The sequence below is a fragment of the Jatropha curcas genome, chromosome 9 (assembly GCF_041381405.1).
Source record: "Jatropha curcas cultivar XTBG-Jc1 chromosome 9, XTBG_Jcur_1.0, whole genome shotgun sequence".
NCBI lineage: Eukaryota > Viridiplantae > Streptophyta > Magnoliopsida > Malpighiales > Euphorbiaceae > Jatropha > Jatropha curcas.
This window is the reverse complement of record NC_143159.1, coordinates 10,426,199-10,435,910: the sequence shown is the minus strand read 5'-3', so window position 1 is coordinate 10,435,910 and position 9,712 is coordinate 10,426,199.

Below are 9,712 nucleotides of genomic sequence, written 5' to 3'. Positions count from 1 at the left end.
ATTTGTCCCTACTCATTACTTTAGGGATTTACACAACAAATTAGCTAGAATGGTGCAAGGAGGAAGGAGTGTGGAAGAGTACTACAAGGAGATGGAGATTTGCATGGCAAGAGCCAAGATTGAAGAGGAGGAGCAAATCACCATGTCACGATTCCTTGGAGGTCTCAACAAAGACATTGCTGATGCTTTAGAGATGTATAGGTATGATAGCTTAGAGGAAATGGTAGATATGGCCATGAAACTTAAAAGACAGAAAAAAGGAAGATCCAACACCAACAAGTATTCCAGCAACACATGGGGATCTAAATGGCCTAAAGAAGGTGAGAAGAAAGAATTTAGAGGCTCAAGTTCTCAAAGGACAAATTCAACTTCAAAAGGTAAAGAAACTGTCCAAACTCCATTTAAAAGCAACAAAGGTACTTCTAACTCTACAACCCCTTCTAGAGAAATTAAATGCTTTAAATGTTTGGGGAAAGGGCATTATGCATCTCAATGTCCTAATAAAAGGGTTATGATTGTTAAAGATGATGGGAATGTTAGTTCTGAATCTGAATGTAGTGATTATGATGATATGCCTAAATTACTTGATGATAATGATGATGATGATTCAGAAAATTTAATACTTTCTGAACATGGAGAAGCTTTGGTTGCTAGACGTGCTTTGAATATGCATGTTAAAGAAGAAATCCTTGAGCAACGTGAGAATATATTTCACACTAGATGTTTGATTAGTGGGAAAGTGTGTACTCTTATTATTGATGGGGGTAGTTGCACTAATGTTGCTAGTGTAAACATGGTAAACAAACTGAACTTGACTTGTCTCAAGCATCCTAAACCTTATAGGTTGCAATGGTTGAATGATTGTGGGGAAGTGAAAGTGACTAAACAGGTACTTGTGCCATTTTCTATTGGATGGTATGAAGATGAAATTTTGTGTGATATAGTACCTATGCAAGCTGGACATCTATTGTTGGGAAGACCATGGCAATATGATAGAAGAGCACTTCATGATGGATTCCATAATCGATATTCTTTGATTCATAAGGGAAAAAAGGTGGTTCTTGTACCATTATCACCTCAAGAAGTATATGAAGATCAAAGAAAGATAGTTGAGAGAGAGAGAGAGGTTTCGGCCTTGAGAAAACATGAGAATGAAAATTCGAGATTGAGAGAACAAAAGAGAGAAAAGAGTAAGGATAAGGGAAAAGAGGCCACAAAAATACCAAAACAAATAAATGGCCCAATTGTGAGAGAAAAAGAAAGAGAGGAGAAAAAGAAACAGACTTTTTATGCAAGAGTTAGAGAGGTTAAGTGTGCCATTGCCTTGGAGAAGCCCATATTGCTTCTTAGGTACAAGGAAATTTATTTGCTGAAACTAATGCTAACCTTGATAGTTTGCCTTCTATGTTTGTTTCTATGTGGCAGGAATTTGATGATGTCTTTCCTAGTGAATTACCTAGTGGTTTACCACCTTTAAGAGGAATAGAACATCAAATTGACTTTATTTCTGGATCCACCATTCCAAATAGGCCTGCCTATAGAAGCAATCCAATGGAAACAAAGGAGTTGCAAAGGCAAGTTGATGAACTTATGGAGAAAGGTTTAGTGAGAGAAAGCATGAGCCCGTGTGCCGTTCCCGTGCTTCTAGTACCTAAAAAGGATGGAACATGGCGCATGTGTGTTGATTGTAGAGCGGTCAACAAAATCACTGTAAAGTATAGACACCCTATCCCTAGACTTGATGATATGTTGGATGAATTGCATGGGGCAACTTACTTTACTAAAATTGATTTAATGAGTGGTTACCATCAAATTAGAATGCAACCAGGTGATGAATGGAAAACTACTTTCAAAACTAAGTATGGTTTGTATGAATGGTTAGTTATGCCTTTTGGACTATCTAATGCACCTAGCACATTTATGAGGCTTATGAACCATATATTGCGTGCCTTCTTAGGAAAGTTTGTAGTTGTATACTTTGATGATATACTCATCTATAGCAAGTCTCTTAATGATCATATTGAACATGTTAGGATAGTGTTACAAACTTTGAGGACAGAAAAGTTGTATGCTAAACTTAACAAATGCACGTTTTGTATAGATAGACTTGTATTTCTTGGTTTTATTGTGAGTGCACATGGTATTGAAGTAGATGAGGAGAAAGTGAAAGCTATCAAAGAATGGCCAACTCCCAAATCAGTTTCTGAAGTTAGGAGTTTTCATGGGTTGGCAAGCTTCTATAGAAGGTTTGTTAAGGATTTCTCTTCAATTGCAGCACCACTAACAGAAATAATCAAAAAGGAAGTTGGGTTTAAGTGGGAAGAAGAGCAACAAAGGGCGTTTGACACGCTTAAAGGGAAGTTAACTTCTGCACCTATACTTTCTTTGCCAAATTTTGAAGGTACTTTTGAGATTGAGTGTGATGCTTCTGGTGTGGGAATTGGGGCTGTCCTAATGCAAGAAAAGAAACCAATTGCCTACTTTAGTAAGAAGTTGAATGGAGCACAACTCAACTATTCAACCTATGACAAAGAGCTTTATGCCTTGGTAAGAACTTTACATGTTTGGCAACACTACTTATTACCTAAAGAGTTGGTCATCCATACTGACCATGAGGCCCTAAAACACTTGAAGGGTCAAGGTAAGCTCAATAAAAGACATGGTAAGTGGGTTGAATTTATTGAACAATTTCCATATGTGATTAAATACAAGCATGGAAAAGACAATGTCGTTGCTGATGCATTATCAAGAAGATATACTCTAATTACTGCTCTTAGTTCTAAATTGCTTGGATTTGAGTATGTTAAAGAATTGTATATGAATGATTCTGATTTTGGCAACATAGATGTAGCATGTGAGCATGGAGCATTTGATAAGTTCTATAGACATGATGGTTATTTATTTAAGGGCAGCAAACTTTGTGTGCCTAAATGTTCTATGCGTGAATTGCTTGTGCTTGAATCTCATAGTGGGGGATTGATGGGACACTTTGGGGTACATAAGACTTATGATATGTTAAATGAACACTTTTATTGGCTTCATATGATTAAAGAAGTAGAGAGGGTTTGTAACTCTTGTATTACTTGTAAACAGGCCAAATCTAAGTCTATGCCTCATGGATTATACATGTCTTTACCAGTTCCTAGTTCTCCTTGGACTGATATATCTATGGACTTTGTACTTGGATTACCTAGGACTAAACATGGTAAAGATAGCATATTTGTTGTTGTTGATAGATTTAGCAAGATGGCTCATTTCATTCCTTGTCATAAAACTGATGATGCCAATAATATTGCTGAATTATTCTTTAAAGAAATGGTAAGATTGCATGGGGTACCAAGAACTATAATTTCTGATAAGGATGCAAAGTTCCTTTCACACTTTTGGAGAGTTTTGTGGGGTAAGCTTGGAACTAAATTACTTTATTCTACAACTTGTCATCCACAAACAGATGGACAAACTGAAGTTGTGAATAGAACTTTAGGAACTTTACTTCGTGCCATTGTAGGTAAGAACTTAAAAACTTGGGAAGATTGTTTGCCATTCATTGAGTTTGCATATAATCGTAGCATACATTCTACCTCAGGTTTTAATCCATTTGAACTTGTTTATGGCTTTAATCCACTAACTGTATTAGATCTTGTTCCTTTACCTTTGAATGAACTTTCTAATTTAGATGGTGAAAAAAAGGCAGAATTGGTGAAGTCCTTACATGAGAAGGCTAGAGCCAACATAGAAAAGAGAAACAAGCAATATGCTGAAAGAGCAAACAAGGGCAGAAAAAAGTTAGTACTTATGCCAGGTGATTGGGTTTGGGTACACTTTCGCAAGGAAAGATTTCCAAACCAAAGGAAGAGTAAGCTAGATGCACGTGGAGATGGTCCATTCCAAGTCTTAGAGCGCATCAATGACAATGCCTACAAAATAGACTTGCCAGGTGAGTATGGTGTTTCTGCAACTTTCAATATTAGTGATTTATCTCCCTTTGACATGGATGCAGATTTGAGGACAAATCTTTTTAAAGAAGGGGGGGATGATACGGATCCACTATCACCAACCACCTATGGAGCTCAAGGAAACAAGGACCACAACAATGGCAATCCATTAGCACTTCCTAGTGGACCAATTACAAGGAGCCGTGCAAAGAAGTATGGAGCAACCATGTCCTTATACATTCAAGGACAAATCACACAAGAGCTCCATGACCTTGCTTTCAACAAGTGCTATGAAGAACTTGAAGAAACACCTAAGTTTCTCACATTAATAGAAGCACATGTTGAGTTGGTAAGCACGCCCGTGCCAACTAACACGCCCCAAACCGTGCACTTCTCTACCTCTCGCGAGGGACACACATACATGCGCGCACACCCGTGCCAATCAGCACGCCCCAGGCCGTGCACTTCTCTGCCTCTCGCGAGGGACACACATACATGCGCGTACGTCCGTGCCAATTGACACGCCCCAAGCCGTGCACTTCCCTGCCTCTCAAATATTAGTTAGTTATTTTTGAGTTTTTGCTTTGTTAATGGGTTGGGCCTCTAATATTTCGGCCACCCTTGATTAGTTAGCCTTATTTTGTTTAGATTTATTCAATCTTTAGTGGATTTGGATTAGATATCCAAATCCTTAAGTTGTTATGATTTTATTAGTCTTATCCTTAGTTGGTTTAGATTTGCTAAATCCTACTCCTTAGCTAACTCTAAATCCTTTAAGGATCTGGACCTCTTAGATTAGTATAAATAGCTTGTTATTTTGTAATTATTTACATCATCAATGAATTAATCAATCAAAAGAGAGACTTCTTTTCATGCTTAGGCGTGTTCATGTTTTTAGAGGGTGTGAGATTGCATTCTTCTAATTGCATCAAGAATCAAGGTAAACTTATCAATTCTTTGTGGCGTTTATCTTATTCTTTTACTCTATTATTGGTGTTCTTGCTTCTTTAAGCTTTGGGTGCCATAGAGGGGAATTTATTCTAGATCTTTGATCTCTTCCAAAACTTATCATTGAGTTCATGAAATTTATTTTCATTGGGTTGATAGCCATCCCCATGATGAGTGTTTTGATTGTCTTATCCTTTAAATGAGGTAGGAGGTTTCATCCTCATGAATAAAGTAAATACTTGCAGGAATCACTATACTCGATCTTTAGTGAGCTGACTTAGTACGAGCATGATTTAATTTTGCCTAGTGCCCTAAGAATACCTGTGATTAATAAAATGAAAAAAAAAAGATGCCTAAATTTTCAAGAGAAAAAAAAAAATTTGATTGATTACGCAAAATTAGTTGGACACGTCTCCTCTTCTTTATTTATTTATAGTGTGTATATATATTTGTATATATTCAATTAGTTTACCATGTTTTTCTTCTTTTGAGGGAGTGGGCAATGACTAGAGATAAATTTTTTGGTACAATATTCAATTTAAAATAATTTTAAAAAATACCTATTATCTAAATGTATCTAAAATTATGTATCCACATTATATATATATATACATAGTTGCTTAATTACATCAAACTACTAAGAGAGCTTGTTTACTCTAATAATATAAATAGAAATGTTTTAAAATGATGAATTGTTGTTGAGATGAGTCTTCGACGCTTTTTCTCCAACCTTAAATGAAATTGAGAGTTTCATCTTTATGGATAGGGTAAAAACTTATTGAAAGCACTTCATTCTTTAATTAAGTCAACCCATGCATGTAAAATTTAATATTAAAAATATTTAATTTAAAAGAGAACACCAAAATTTTCATTTATATATTACAAAATTTTTAATTTACAATATAATATAATGGCAAGTACATGTACATTTTTAGAATAGATTCAGGTTCGAATATTGTTCTTCAATATTTAAAAAATAAATAAACACAGATCCAATTCCCATATTATTACTAAATGGGTCAAATTGTTTATTATCAAGTATAAATTTTTCAATATGTGTTCATAAATCAACTAAATAAAATAACAATTAAAACTCCATAAAACCATTATTTAGTCCTACCTTAAGCAACCAAATTCTGATTTACTTTTTATGTATAAAAGCAGTTATATATTACAAAGCAATCCAAAACATACTATTATCGTAATCATGGAGATAATGCATCTTCCGACCTTTCTCTATGTTTAATTCCTAATTTCTCAGCATATAAGCAAATTTGAAACATGAAAGCTGCATTGCCCAATGCATTACCAAACAATAGTGACATCATGGATCTTTAAAATCAACCATATCACATTCGATTGTGACATCATACATTTGACCCTTATCACATAATCGAGCTTTTGTATTATAAAAATTTTTCCCAAAAATATGCTCCCTTTTAGCAATAAAATGGCATCGGAGTGTATTGAGGTAATATCAATTTTCGGGTAAGAAAAATATTTCACGTTCTAAATTCTAAAAAATAATATATATATATATATAAATTGGCAGAGGAACTCATATTCATTTAAATTAAAAATTAAAAATAACCATAATTAAGTAGCCATTAATCAAACACTAAACAGTTTAAAAATAGAAAACTACAAAAACTGATGTTAAAAGAGCAAAACTACTTAAAGCCATAGGCACGACAGCTCTTCCATTGTTATTTATCTTTTTCTTGGCAATCTTGGATACCGGCTTAGCTTTCTGTCAATTTTGTCATTTGTAGAAGTAACTGATTGAGATTGGGACTTCAAAGGAAGGGAGAGTGAGGAAATACAAACGTTTCAGGTTTGATATAAATATATCTAAATACATATAACTGTAGATAAGAAAATATTCAAAAAATTCAAAGTGATATATATCTATTTAGAGAAAAGATTTTTTAATATATATATATATATTAAAAAATCTTTTCTCTAAATAGATATATATCACTTTGAATTTTTTGAATATTTTTATATATATATAGTCAATTAAAACTTAAAAATAAAAAAAATTTAAACATTTATAAAAATAGAAAAAATGGAAAGTTGAAAAAGTAGAATGCCACGTCAGCATTTTTGATGTGTTGTTTGCTTCAGGATTATATAGATATATAGATATATAGATAAATGGATAAAAATTATCTTGATTAACAACTACTCATCGATTTAAAATTTAATTCTAAAATTATAAAAAGTTATATAATTTTAGTGACCGATTACTGACAGATTACCAAAAGATTACCAACAAATTTTACAGATGAATTCAAATTTTGTCAATAAAAAGCGTGACATAAATTCGTGCGTAGTTTGATAATTTATCAACTGATTATTGACAGATTATTGACTAAATACTGACAGATTGGAGATCGATTTCTATAAAATTTTTGAATTTCAAAGAGGCATAAATAAGTTGTTAATGACAAAATTCAGTGATAAATCACTTACATATCACCGACTAATTAGCGATAAAATTTTCTGTCGCTAATCTGTAGGTATTTACTGATCAATTTTTTTAAAAAAAAAAATTTACGCGGAATAAATAGGCGGTAAGAACAATATTCAGCAACGAAATTTTACAGTGAAATATTTGTTTCTTTCATTTGTTTTTTTAACAAAATCCTTATAGTTTTGATGCATATAATTTAACTTTAATTAGACTATAAAATATATCAAATTAATACAAATAATATATGATATTTAATCCATGACACCATTTGATTACAAAATAATAATAGTAATTATTATTGAAGAAACAAAATTAGTATTTCAAAGAAACCTTAGTTTTCCTTCATTGAATGGAGGGTAGCTGTGTTATTTTCAGAACTTGACCGTCGGTTGTATTGTATATATATATATTAAAAAAATTAATTGTAACCAATTTTATACCTAAAAAAAATAATTGTAAGTCCGCGTATTTCATTGTAATTTATGGATAACTTTATATATAGCAGCAATATACTATTGGAGCATTATGCACCCGCGTAAAATTAAGGGAAAATGTTCATTTTGCCCCTAAACTTGGGCTTAGTATTGAAAATGAACAAAATTCACTTTTTTTTTTTGTCAAAAATCCCTGCAACTTGCATAAAATGGCTTAAGAAATCCATTTTTCACCTTGAGTCTTGGTTATGAAATCCACACGGTCAACTTTGATTTTTAAATTATTTTTATTAAATATTTAAGGTTTAAAAATCTCTTAGGTGTTGTATGTAAAGCTACTTCATTTTGGTTATAGAACCACCGAGTCTACCACTCAGTCATAGGGCTAATTTTCTCACGTGGTAACTGGAGTATAAAAGTTATTGTTTAATTGTTTATATACTTCAATTCATCGCTTAAAAATACATTAACTTTTATTATAGTAATAAAAAAGTCAATTAGCCCATTTTCAAGTTAGGAGTCGGCTAAATGCTGACATGTCATTACTATGTTAGCTAATAAATGAATTAAAAAATTTCATGTTAGAAATTATTTTTTTCTCTCTTTTGCCCACTAAAAGATCTCACCCATCTAGTCCCATATTGTTTATCCCACTCTAAGAATATTTTTTAATTTAAAATAAAAAAATAAAAAATTATGTCAAAGAAACATGCCCCATTATTTTTTTTTTTTTTTTTTTTTTGCGAATGTCCATAAAAATAACCTAATCTAAACATAAATAATTAAATTAGAACAATTAGAACAATTGAAAAATGTACTATATGTAACTTCCTAGGTTGTCCAGCTGGAACATCATTAAAAAAAAAATGTTACAACTAAATGGAATTTCAACCATTTTTTGAAAAATTAAATTGAATCAAAATATTTTAAATAAAAAAATATCGTCAAGCCTGGTAGGGTAGGCTTCTAGTCAAGCGAGGCATCCCATTTTTTACATTAATTAATCAAAAAATAAAAAAAATATCATTCCATGTTTATTCAAGAAAATCTACATACCCACTGTATTGTATACAAGTATAGAAAATTAAGTTAAAAAACTTTAAAAAAAAAAAGAAACGAGTCTTAATCTCTCAGATCCATACAAGCAAAGTTATCAACTCACTGGTAGTTAATCATCAGAATCATCGTTGTCGTTGAAGATGGACGTGATTTTAAAGTAAGAACAAGATAAGAACTAGAAATAAAGCCATGCCAAAAGGTGAGCCATTGACTCGGTGAATGGGATCTGGTCCGCCAGTAGAGAAGATGGTGAAGAAGAATGAGCCGCGACGACCATGAAATCATAAACCAGTACCTTTGCTGATGTCCCCAATAAATTCTCCAAATTGAAGCTATAAATGCCTCCTTTGAAAGATACTAGCTTATTCCTTTCAGTCTCCATTGATCCACCTGTGATATCATCTTTTGATGATGCTGTCCTTGCTTCCACTAGCATCGCGCGTGCTGCCGTAGCTGGTTTTGGCACCTTCAGTGATTGCCGGTGTTGTTTTATATTGAGACACAATAATAGAAAGAGTAAGACTTGATCAAGATGCGTGAGACTTGGAATTTTTTAACCATAATTCCATTGAGATGTGTGAGACTTGAGAGAGAGAAAAGAATTAAACAAGTGCAAGTAAAACAATGGCGAAGGTGGAGAGTTTCTTAGACTTTTGTGAATTAGAGTTTCAGGATTTTAACCCGACAGTCTGAGTAACTAACACCTTTCTTAGACCATACCTAGCTCCCTTACCTAGTCTCTAGTTAAAACCGAGTTAGTCATTTCCAAAGAAATGACTAATTCCCAAATTTTCTCTAAAGAGGGTGATAACTCCATAAATAAATTTCTTACCAAAGTAAGAGCTTTCTTTTACAAAACT